This window comes from Herpailurus yagouaroundi, unplaced genomic scaffold (assembly GCF_014898765.1).
Source record: "Herpailurus yagouaroundi ecotype Mexico unplaced genomic scaffold, PumYag 165, whole genome shotgun sequence".
NCBI classification, from domain to species: Eukaryota; Metazoa; Chordata; class Mammalia; order Carnivora; family Felidae; genus Herpailurus; species Herpailurus yagouaroundi.
Window position 1 is genome coordinate 5,218,470 of NW_024412406.1, and position 13,277 is coordinate 5,231,746.

The following is a 13,277-nucleotide window of genomic DNA, read 5'->3' on the forward strand; positions in this document are numbered from 1 at the left end:
TAGAAAATAAGTTACACGTTGGCCAGGATTTTGGACCATCTTGTTCATGCTGTATCAATAGCACTAAAATAATGCTTAGTAATTTACTAGGGGCTCCATAAATATTTGTTGGATGAAAGAAAGAGAATTCTGTAGCATAAAAACGTGCTTATTTTTAATATGTAAACCATATTTTGTTACCAAAACCCAGCAGTCTCTAAACAACATATCTGTCTCTGAAGCTTTCATCATTTCTTCACTTAGTGATGTCTGGTTATAAAAAATGACAGCCCCCTCCAAAAGAGATTGTGAATGGAGAATTATAAGCAGATTTTTGAGGAGTCCTCTATTTTGTTTGAATGGTTTCAACTCGGAATATAGTATCCTTGGAAAAGGAATAAATGTTTCTTTTTTGCCTATTTACTTTTTATAAGTAGAACTTCATTGCTTTCTATATTAAATCAAAAGTATCTCCTCTAGGAAATTGTGTATTTTTCTATTCTACCAAATTTGTCATACTTTCTAAAATTATAGTTCTCTTTGTTTTCCTTAACCTTTGTTGAAAATTTTCATATGTTCATGGCTTCTGTTTAACCACTTGGAATTATTTGCTTTTCTAATTTTTTCATACAAAGCACACGTTAAATTCTTTAGGATTAATTCCTTTAACTGGGGGTTTGTTATGAAATGTTTTATCATGCCCTAAAACTGGTAAGTACCTCAGTTCATAGCTGTTATTTGGTTGACTCATAGGACAAGTGACACGTTAAGTTGAAATGTGAAGAGCTATGGTTTTATTTTCTTTCTGAGCTTGTCGTGCAAAAAATTAGACTTCCCAATGTCAGATCGTCAGTGATGACTTGTACTTCCACAGGATTTACTGCAGCTAAAAATTCCATTAGAGCACTTTATATGTTAAAAAGACCTGGAATTAATCATTTTAAATTACCATAGATTGTTTTAGATATATCTTTATTCTTTAATTTCACCCCATTGCAATAGTTTCTGGGGAAAATAATGAAAAGGAAAGGAAGTAAAATGTTTTCTGCCTTTCCTGACTCTGGCATGTGGAATATTTTTTCCACTTTCTCCAATTCACTAACTGTACTTAAAAGTTACGAGTCAAGCCAGTGTTATTGTAGGGTTCTTAAGCAGTATAGGAAAGTTAATTAGATTTTGAATCCATTAATGTACAGCAAAAACTCCCCAATGACAAGATATAATTCAGACATATTCATCTATTTTGGGAAATACTAGTTAAAGCTTCATTCTTCGAGATTTCCTCTAATATACTTGTTTTCATTGCTATAGTATTTAATCATCACAAATATGCCAACAGTTGGTGAAATAAATTGCCCTTTTTCTTGATGATGATGAAGGAATCAGAAAATTGTGGGGTTTAACTATCAAACTCTCAATTCTTTCGGTTCTATTTCCATGTACTGTTATGGAATTATTTTGTAAACGTCGACTTTCCACTATCATCTAAGTAAATCGGTGTTTTGTTTTGAAAACTCCTTTTCCTGACACGGTAGGAAGATATGCGACTTTTCTTTTTGTTTATAAAAGCAAAGTGTAATCTGTCTATTGGCAGTGTATAGATAATGAATTTTGAGTGAATCTACAGTACCGTGAAGTTTTTTGGTATAAGGAAAGCTATATCTTACATAATATGTGTGTGTGTGTGTGTGTGTGTATGTGTATGTATATATATATATATATATATATATATATATATATATATATATATATATAAAATACGTAGCTCTATCCACCTGATTATTGAAACGTATTCTCCTAAATCCAGATGTTATGTTTTGGCCAGTTCTTATAAAGGCATTTTTGACCAATAGAGTATCACTGTTAAAGAGTTTCTTGGCAGTTTAAAATCAATTCTTTATAATCTTTCTCACTCTGTCCTTTGCTTATTCCCACTATAGGCAAAAGGATCTTTGTTGACCTTTGCTTTCTATATTTTCTAAAATGGTACTTGATGTTTATTTTCTGTGGTTTATATAATGAAGATAATAGATATATTTTGCTTTTTCATATCCCTGGAAGAATCTGGGAACTACCCTCCCCATCTTTATATCTCATTGTGATGGAGCATTTCCTGCTTCCATTCAGTAGCTTATTTATGGAGTACCTGCTACGAATGCAGCACTCAGTAAAAGAAAATTGGAATGAAATGGGATGCCAACCCTGTACGAGCTTACAGTTGAATCATGGAAACAGCCACCTAGGTAGCTAATATCAAGTAACGGTTCCTAATTTGCTCCCTTCTTTTTAGAACTGAACGAATTTGTACATAAAGGAGAATCTCTCAGTATTATGGAAGTTATTAATTTGATACAACTATTCAAAAGCCTAGTTTTTTGTTGTTGTTAGTATCTTTTTCAAGATGAGGATGAATGGAATTGAGAAGGAGGAACTCTGAGATCTACTCTACAAAATCCATGTTTGTTTACCCATTTTCTGAGGACCCATTTGAAAGTTGCTAGTTTCAGGAAAATATAAATTTAAATGAGTTACTAATCCCGATGTGTTAGGCTGGGTCATCTGAGAAACAAATGCCAAGGCAGGATTAAATCCAAGCATTTTATTGGGACAGATGCATGTGGGAGAAAAGGGGTGCGGCGAGAGGCATGGAAGGAGGGAGATACTGTGGAAGGAAGTCATACTGTGGTGCAGGGCTGAGCCCCAAGAGTGAGACAGCCAGGGAAGGTTGGGTGGAAGTGTGCTAGACGGCCTTGCAAGATCGTCAGGAGTCCTGCATTATATGAATGCAGTGGAGTGCGCTTACCTGTGGGACATTGCTTAATTGATCTTAGGAAGAAGCAGCCTTTTCTTTTGGGGGGGGCGTGGGGATGGAGGTGAGTGCATCATAGCGTTGAGTATTCCAAGCTCTTCAGTAGAGAAACTAAACGGAGCAAGAGTGTGTCAGAGAGCACGTGAATGTGCAGCGTTTCTTTGGAACTAAAGAGCTATCTATCATTAACAGAAAAGAAAATTCTTTGCAGTTTTTAAGGATTATTGGGGAGCAGGATTTGGGTTGGGGGTTACCAGGAGCATCAGTGATAACAGTGGGGACAACAGTCTCTAAACAATGTGTCTGTCTCTGAAGATTTCATCACTTCTTCACTTAGCGATGTCTGGTTATAAAAGATGACAACCCCCTCTGAAAGAGATTGTGAATGGAGAATGAAGAGTTACTAATTATAGATATGTCATCTTAAGTATTTTTTTAATCTCTGGGGAAAAATGCTAGCTGTCTTGATCTCTATGGAGAGTTGAGGAAAATGAACTTTCAGAGTATTTATAGAGACAGGGGTGTGAGTGAAGAGTCCCTCCAGAAAGGAATTCCAATACTGTGGTTTGGCTCAAGAAATGAATAAGAGACTAAAGGTCAGTAAGTAAAACAAATGCTAGTCAGTGGTTTCCTGTGGGCAGAGCTCAGCAACTCATTAACTAAGACAGTGATTTTAGCCTGTTTTTCAAAAAAAAGATGATGAACCTGGGCCAGATAATAACTGATTCATGCCCAGATTAGTGGTAGAAATCTGGGAAGAAAGAAAGAAAGATTTGAAATACAGTGTAGGAAATTTACAGATTAGCCCGGGATATGAGGCATAAAAGTAGTTGGAAGGAATTTTTCAGTTCTTGGAGTGTGTGCCAAGCTGTTGGGAGTAACATGAGACTTCTTATGAGTTGACTTGCTTGAATGTAGTTGCTAACACCACATTCTTTCACAGTCCAGAAAGTGAGTGTTTCAACTGACCCAAAGGGTAACTAGGCATGGTGGGCAAATCTGTGAATATTAGAAGAGAGAACATGAAGGACTCAGGAGAGTCCCTTTTGGAGGAGAACTTTCCACTCGTGTTAGCTCTGCCTGTTGTAGGGCATTGCTGGGGATGCCACTGTATGGACTTCTACTATGGTTCCTAAAGACTGCTCTAGTAGTTCTCTATATTTTAAAGATTGTGTGTAGTATTCTTTGGTGTATATTAATTGAAATATACTGCTTTTAAGGTAAATAATTTTATAAAATCTGCTGATTTTGTAGTAAATCATGTAGATACTTACCAAAACAGAAACTGGGAGAAGCAAGCGCTGGGCACTCAGTAGCATCATCATGTAAGAACTGAGAGATTATAGAGAAGTTGTAAATTGTGAGGTAGTACAAATGATGATAATAAACATAAAGGGTTTTGGTCTGTGTGTGCCTGATGGGGCACGCATGAATAGAATCGTGTTCCCCAAAAGATGTGTCAAAGTCCTAATCCCCCAGTACCTGAGAATGTGAGCTTATTTGCAAATAAGGTCTTTGCAGATGTAACCAAATTAAGGCGAGGTCATTAGGGTAGGTGGTAACCCGATATGACTGGTATCCATATAAGAAAAAAAAGAGAGAGACAAAAGACAAGGAGGAAAGCCAATGGAGGCAGAGATTGGATTGATTGGTCTATGAGCCAAAGAACACCAGAAGCTAAGAAACAGGCATGGAACAGATTCTCCCCCAGAGCCTTCAGAAAAAGTGCTATGTCTGAATATGTCCCCCTCAAAATTCATTTGTTGAAACCTAATCCCCAATGTGATGGTGTGAGGAAGTAAGACCTGTGCATGCTGATTATGCCATGAGGGTGGAGCTGTCATGCATGTGATTAGTGCCCTTATAAAAAAAAGGCCCAGAGAGCTCCCTTGCCCCTTCTACCACGTTGAGGATACAAGAAGTATGCCACCTCAGCCGACCATGTGGCACCCTGATCTCAGACTTCCAGCCTCCAAAATGGTGAGAAATAAATCTCTGTTGTTTCTAAGCTCCATGATCTGTGGTATTTTGTTATAGCAGCACAAAAGGACTAAGAAAATACGGCTTTCTGACACCTTGATTTCAGCTTCTTGCCTCCAAAATTGTGAGACAATAGAATTCTATTGTTTTAAGCCATCCAGTTTATGGTGATTTGTTAACAGCCCCTCTAGGAAAATTAATATAGGTTGTTATTGCTGATGACTACATCTATGTCTTGCCTTATAAATTTACTTTGACTAGAATAATTATTCACATTCAGTAATGAAGTTAAGACATGCCTAATAACATGACTAGTTATCATCTATGCCTCTCAGGGAGAGACACTATCATTGCTTTTTCCGTAACTATTCAACTTGTGGTTATTTATTAAGTTTGTCTCTAAATCAAGTTTATTGAGATGTAATTCATGTGTAAGAAAATGTACCCACTTTAAATATACACTTTAATGAGTTGTAACAAATATATGTACCCATGTAATTAATGCCATAATCAAGATATAGAACATACTCATCCCCACAAAAAAGTTTCATTGCGCCTCTTCCCACTCCACCTCTCCTCTGACCTTCAGCACTAGGCAGCCAATATTCTATTTTCTGTCTTGTGGATTAGTTTTGTCTTTTCTAGAATTCATATAAATGGAATCATGCATGGTATATTTTCAGGTATCCTCATTAGCTCAGCATGGTTTTTTTTTAAGATCTGTATTTTTCTTTTGCATTTGTCAGTAGTATGTTACTTTTTATTGCCAAATAGTATTCTATTTTGTGATTATATGATAATCTTATTATGCATTCGCCTCTGATAGACATTTGGGCTGTGTACAGTTTGGGGTTATTAGGAATAAAGCTGCCATAAATATCCATGTATGCCCCTGTGTGGAATAAGTTTTCACTTTTAAATACCCAAGAGTTGACTTCATAGGTCATATGGCCATTGTATAATAAACTTTTTAAGAAATTGAAATACTTTTTCAAAGTAGTTGCACCATTTTATATTCCCACCAGTAAGGTATGAGAGTTGTAGTGGCTTTATGTGTTCACCAACCCAGGATATTGTCAGTATATTTAATTTTTTTATGAAAGTAAGAAAGTACTCTTATTTGCTGAGTTTTTGTCATCCATAGATGCTGAATATAGTTTAAAAATGTTTACATCCATCTGCATGAGCATAGTTTTAAAAATTATTATATGTTGGGTTACATTGATTGGTCTTGGATCATTGAATCAACTTTGTGTTCCTGAGGTAAAACCCCCTTACATACTGAAGGATCCATTTTTGTTAAAATTCTGTTAAGATTCATTCATTTTCATCCATTGACCTATCATTTTATTTATTTCGATTTCTTTGTCTGATTTTAATATAAATTTATGATAGCCTCATAAAATGCATTAGGAAGTGTCCCTTTCTCCTCCTCTATTTTCTGGGTTTGTTTTAGGACTGGGATTACTCTGCCTTAAAAGGATAGGTACACCAGTGAAGCCATCTTGACCTGGAGTTTTCTTTATGGAAGTGTTTTTAATTACAGATTCAATTTTTAACATTGATACAATGCTGTTTATCTTTTATGTTTCTTATTTAGTGAGTTTTATAATCTGTGATTTCAATAAATTTATTCATTAACTTAAGTGTCAAATTTATTAACATATAGTTCATAATAACGCCTTATTTTTTCTAATATTTGTAGATTCTGTAGTAGTGTTCCCTCTCTCATTTCTGATACTGGTCAGGGTGTCGTCTTCCTTTTTTTAACCAATCTAACTAGCAACTAGCAAAGAGCAATTTTATGGCTCTTCTCCAAGAGCAACCTTTGTATATATTGATTTTCTCTGTTTTTTTGTCCATTTTCTATTTCATTGGTCTCTTTTTTCATCTTTGTTATTTCCTTATTTCTGCATATTTTAAGTTCCCTGTTTTGCTAGCTTCTTACAGTAGAATTTCAATCATTAATTGTAAACCTTTCTTCTTTTCTATTATTGGCATTTAACACTTTTCTCTTTTAGCAACAATAACTCTTTCTACACACTTCTTTGTGTATACCTCCCAAATTTTGTTTGGTTGTTTCTTCTTAAAATTAGAACATTAGAATTAGGTTTTATTGTAAAAAGTAAGAGGCACAATACATTTTTCTTATTATTTATAGTTGTGAAAACAATCCAGAAAACAGAAATATATAGCATATTTTGAAATAGGATATTTGATTCATTACAGTCATTATACTTAGACTTGTATGTTTAAAATGTTTTGCCACCTTTTTTCTTTTTTAAAATATGCTTTACTGCTTTTTCTCTTTCATAATGTTGTTCATGAATTCTGCATAGTTATTGATATTTTTGTCTACTTGTGACTACTGGTTCTGTACGTTACTGATTTTTTTTTGTCTACTTCATTACTGATTTTGTCTACTTCTTTCTCTTCTCAGTTTGTCAGATTTTGCTTTATGAATTTTAGAATTGGTTTGTATCCTTGAGGAATCAACCTCTTTATTATTATGAAATGTCTCTAGTTATCCTTGATATTATGCTTCATTCTGAAATCTACTTTGTCTGTTATTAGTATGGCCACCTTAGCTATCTTAATATTATATCACTTCACATCTGGTGCAGGAATCTTACAATGGTATTCTTCCATTTCCCCTTTTGTTCTTTGCACTATTTTTGTTATAAATTTTATTTTTCTAAATGTTACAATCCCCAAATTACATTTATTGATTTTTCTTTAGTCATCCCTTTTTAAAGTAGTTTTATTGAGATATAATTCATATATGATAAAATTTACCTATTTAAAATGTTTCTAGTACATTCATAAAGCGGTGTAACCATCACCATAGTTAGAGAGCATTTTCACCACCACCACCACCCCCAAAAAACCCCTGCCCATGAGCAGTCACTCTCCATTCTTCCCCAGCCTCCGAACCCTAGGCAACCACCAACCTATTGTGCTGTTGCTGTCTCTATACATTTGGCTATTATGGACATTTCAAATAAATGGAATCATACAATATGTGACCTTTTGTGTCTGGCTCCTTTCACTTAGCATGTTTTCAAGGTTCAATAACTGTCTTAGCTGTTAGGCTGCTATTAAAAAGTACCATAGGGACGCCTGAGTGGCCCAGTCAGTTAAGCATCAGACTTCAGCTCAGTACATGATCTCACAGTTTGTGGGTTCAAGCCCCACATTGGGCTCTGTGCTGACAGCTCAGAGCCTGGAGCCCATTTCTGATTCTGTGTTTCCCTCGCTCTCTCTCTGTGCCTCCCCCACTCATGCTCTGTTCTGTTTCTCTCAAAAATAAATAAACATTAAAAAAATTTTTTTAATAAAATAAAAAGTGCCATAAACTGGGTGGCTTATAAACAACAGAAATTTATTTTTAACAGTTCTAGAGAGTAGAAGCCTGAGATTATAGTTAGGTTCTGGTGAGGGCCCTCTTCTGAGTTGCAGATTGCTGACTTCATGTTGTATTCTCAAGTAGCAGAGACTAGAGCAATGGAAACAAACTCTTACTACTCTTGTAAGGGCACCGATCCCCTTCACGAAGGCTCTATTCCTATGACCTCAGAGATGATCATAATTACCTCCCAGGGGCCCCACCTCCTAATTCTATCACACTGGGAATAATATTTCAACATATAAGTTGGGGGATGGCACATTTAGTCTGTAACATTCATGTTTTAGAATTATCGGTGCTTCATTCATTTTTATTGCCAAATAATATTTCATTTCATGGATATATCACATTTATTTATCTACCCATGCATTGATAGATATTTGGACTGTTTCCATTTTTTGGCTATTATGAATAATGCTATATGAATATGTATGTTCAAGTTTTTGAGTGGACATACGTTTTTAGTTTTCTTAGGTATAATATCTAGGAGTAAAATAGCTGGATCATATGGTAACTCCATACTTAAGTATTTAAGAAACTTCCAAAGTGTTTTTCAAAGGAATTCCACTATTTTGCATTTCCTCTAGAAATATATGAGTGTTCTAATTTCTTCATATTCTCACCAACACTTGTTATTATCTGTCTTTTTTACTATAGTCATTTTAGTGGGTGTGAAGTGATACCTCATTGTAGTTTTGATTTGCATTAATGGCTAATGATATTGAACTTCTTTTCTTGTTAGCCATTTAGAGATTTGCTTTGGAAAAATGTCTATTCAGATATACTGCCCATATTTTTTACTTCGTCTTTCTATCATTGAGTTGTAAGGTTTCTTTATATATTCTGAAAACAAGAATGTTATCAGATACATGATTTTCAAATATTTTCTCTCATTCTGTGGATTGTCTTTTACTTTCTCGATAGCATCCTTTGATACACAAAGGTTTTTAACTTTGATGAGATTCAGTATCTCTATTTTTTCCTTTAGTTGCTTCTGTTTTTTGGAGATATATCTAAAAATCCATTGTCTGGTCCGAGGTCATGAAGACTGAAGACTATTTTTTTCTTCTAAAGTGTTTTGTACTTTTAACTCTTATGTTAGGTTTATAATCCATTTGGAGTAGATTTTTGTGTATGGTATTAGAGGTCCAAATTCATTCTTTTGCATATGCATATCTGGTTGTTTAGGACCATTTGTTGAAAACACTACTCATTCCTCACTGAATTGTCTTGGCACCTTTGTTGAAAATCAGTTGACCATAGTAGTAGATGCTCATTTCTGGACTCTCATTTTCACTGATTTATATGTCTGTCTTCATGCCAGCACCACAGTGTATGGATCACTGTAACTTTGTGGTAAGTTTTAAAATCAGGAATTGTAAGGGGCGCCTGGGTGGCTCAGTCAGATGAGCGTCTGACTTCGGCTCAGGTCATGATCTCATGGTTGAGAGTTTTGAGCCCCGCATCAGGCTCTGTGCTGACAGCTCGGAGCGTGGCGCCTGCTTCGGATTCTGTGTCTCCCTCTCTCTCTCTGCCCCTCCCCCAGTCAATGCTCTGTCTAGCTCTGTGTCAAAAATAAATACAAACATTAAAAAAATTTAAAATCAGGAATTGTGATCCTCAAAATTTGCTCTCTTTCAGGACTGTTTCTAGGTCCCTTGCATTTTCATATGAATTTTAGAATCAGCTTGTCAATTTTCCGTAAAAATCAGCTGGAATTTTGACAGAAATTGCGTTGAATCTATAGATAAATTTGGGAAGTATTCCCATTTTAATAAGATAAAGGCATCTAATTCATGAGCACAGGGTTTCTTTCTACTTACTAAGGTCTTTCATTTTTTCAACAGTGGTTTATAGTCCCAGAGTACAAGTTTTGTACTTCTTTTTTAAAATTTATTCTTACATATTTAATTGTTTTTGTTGCTATTGTGAATGAAATAATTTTCTTAATTTTATTTTCAGATTGCTCATTGCTAGTGAATAGAAATAAAACTGATTTTTGTATATTGATCTTGTATCCTGCAACCTCCCTGAATTAGTTTTGAATCTCCCTTTTAGTTTGAACAGTGTTTGTGGCTTCCTTAGGATTTTACATGTAGAAGATTATGTCATCTGTAAATATAGGTAGCTTTACTTCTTCCTTTTCAGTCTAGATGCCTTTTACTTCTTTTTCTTGCCCAATTGCTCTGACTAGATTCTCCAGTACAGTGTTGAATATAAGTGGACATTTTGTTTTGTTTTTGATTATAGGGAGAAGCATTCAGTCTTTTGCATTAAGTATGATGTTAGCTGTGGATTTTTGGTAGATGCCTTTTATCAGGTTGAGAAAGTTCCCTTCCGGGGCACTTGGGTGGCTCAGTTGGTCAAGTGTCTGACTCTATCTCAGCTCAGGTCATGATCTCACAGTTTGTGAGTTTGAACCCCATGTCCAGCTCTGCACCCTGACAGCATGGGGCCTGGTTGGGATTCTCTATCTCTCCTTCTGTCTCTGCCCCTCCCCCCTCAAATATATATAAATAAACAAACTTAAAAAAATAAATAAAAGAGTTCCCTTCTATTCTCAGTTTGTTGAGTGTTTTCTGATGAAAGAGTATTGAATATTGTCACATGCTTTTTCTGTGTCTATTGAAATGATCACATATTTTTTGTTCTTTATTATATTCTACATGTTACAGTAATTGATATTCAATGTTAAACCAATCTTTCCTTCTTAGGATAAATATCATTATGGAGTATAATCCTTCTTGTATATTGCCTGATTTGGTTTGCTAGTATTTTGTTGAGGATTTTGCATCTATATTTATAGATGATACTTTGATCTGTAGTTTTCTTTCTTGTGATGTCTTTATTTGTTTTTTGTATCAGAATAATAGAGAATGAGTGGCAAAGTGTTTCCTTCTATTTTTTTTGAAGAGTTTATAAGTAATTGGTATTAATTCTTCTTTAAAGTTTGGTAGTATAATCAATTATCCTTTAAAATTTTTTAAACAAAAATTTGTATTTATCTACATATTGATATCATTGAGCCTCTCTCTTTGCCTGGCCCCTATTTTCTCTGCATTACCAATGGCTTTCTCCACCTGGTAGAGAGGATGAACAGAAGAGGTACCAGATTTTTTTTTTTTTTTTTTTTTTTTTTTTTTTGCCTTCCAGCACTTGCTTATAGGCAAGAGGTTCACTGTGAGCCCAGAAGCAAGAGATTATCTTCCCCTTTATCTTCACCAAATATATGTGTGTATATATAAAAAAAAATCTTTCTGCTTAACATTATTACAACATTCATGTATATAGAGTTCTCACTATAGACTCACTAAAAGTTTAGCCATGTTTTCTGACTCTAACTCTATTAATTGGCTTATAACCAACAACAAGCTAGTTGTATACCTTGCTAATAGTTTGTGGATGATGTCTATTACCAAGAATGTATAAGTACATACACACATGTATACTTCTCTTTAGCATAAATAGTACCATATTACTCAGTTCCGATAAGACCAAGAAGATGTTAAGAATAAGAGTGACCTGACAAAATTTCTGCCAGCACTAAGTCACCAGAATACCCTTTCATTCTTTAATTTATTTAACATATTTATTAACTAAGTGGATTTTATATATCAGATACTGGAATACAGGGTAAAATAAGTTAGACAGATTTCCCGCCCTCATAGATTTGAGGAGATATTCTAAAAAAATAATGTATAAATACATCATCATAAATTCTAATAATTTTAATAAATGGAATGTACAGGATATCATGAGGGCCATAAAGAGGAACACTTATTGTAGGTTGAGGCATAAGGAAAGGCCTCTTTCAAGAAAGTACACTTCAGCTGACACCTGAAGGATCAGAAGGAGCCAGACTGAGTTGGGAGGAAGTGTTCCAGGTAGAGGAGAGCACGCGTGAAAGCCCCAAGATGAGAAAGACCGCCAGTGTGGCTAGAGCATAGAGCACAGTGGAGAGTGGCAAAAGATGAGGTTGGAGAGGTAGACAGAATCTGAAGAAACTGAATCATGTTGAGCTATGTTGGATTGTGTTAAAGATCTTTAAATTATGTATTGAGGTCAGTGAGAGGAAGTTTATGAAGAAGAATGATACGATCCCTTTTGTATTTAGAAATGATCACTTTATCTATTACATGTAGATTAGGACGGAAGAGAACAAGAATGGATGGAGGGAAACCAGTCGGGAAGCTACTGCATTAGTGCAGAAAAGATATGGAAATTTGGACAAACGCAGTGGCAGTTGAGATGAAGAGAAGTGGACAGATTTGAGGTCTATTTTTGAAATAAAAGTGAGCCTTCTTGGTTGTAAGCAACAGAAAATGAATGGCTGATTTAACAAAGAATGGAATTGTTTTTTTAAAGACTAACAAAGTTTCTGGGAAGGCTGGAGAACCAGGTGAGAAAGTAGACAGGAGGGTGGACAGCCAGGAACATGGTTGTGTTCATTCATTGCGCAGAATCAGGACTTGCAACTGGGCTTTGTGGCTTCTAAAGTGAGAACTGTATGTGCTTGGAAACTCCTCAGATGCACGAAGACACTGGGCATCCAGAAAATTGACTGATGTCTATGATAAATCTCAGTTTACAAATGAGCAGAAAGACTCAGAAATGTTAAATGATCACCCAGGAGCACACATTTAACAAATGGCAGACCTAAGACTAGGCTAGGTTTCTGACCCCAAGTGAATTTTTGTTCCTTATTACCACCATTAGTGTTTATCAGAAAACACTCATTTATTGTCATTTACAAATGTGATGCCTTACAATACATTGATAATTCTTTTTTAAAACTTTTTTTTAAATGTTTACTTATTATTTTGAGAGAGAGAGAGCACAAGCAGGGGAGGGGCAGAGAGAGAGGGAGACACAGAATCCGAAGCAGGCTGCAGGCTCTGAGCTGTCAGCACAGAGCCTAACATGGGGCTTGAACCTGCAAACCGTGAGGTCATGACATGAGCCGAAGTCAGACACTTAAACGACTGAGCCACCCAGGCGCCCCAACACATTGGTAATTCTAATATCACTTGTTATCTAGTCTCTAGAAAAGAAACTCGAGGGGCGCCTGGGTGGCTTGGTCGTCAAGCGTCCGACTTCGACTCA

At 35.5% G+C, this 13,277-nt stretch overlaps 1 protein-coding gene across 3 annotated transcripts in view; it reads left to right on the top strand.

Annotated features, from left to right (window-relative positions):
- The window catches only part of ZNF704 (zinc finger protein 704), a 191,790-nt gene that overhangs the window by 1,014 nt on the left and 177,499 nt on the right, over positions 1–13,277 (top strand). The window lies entirely within an intron of this gene.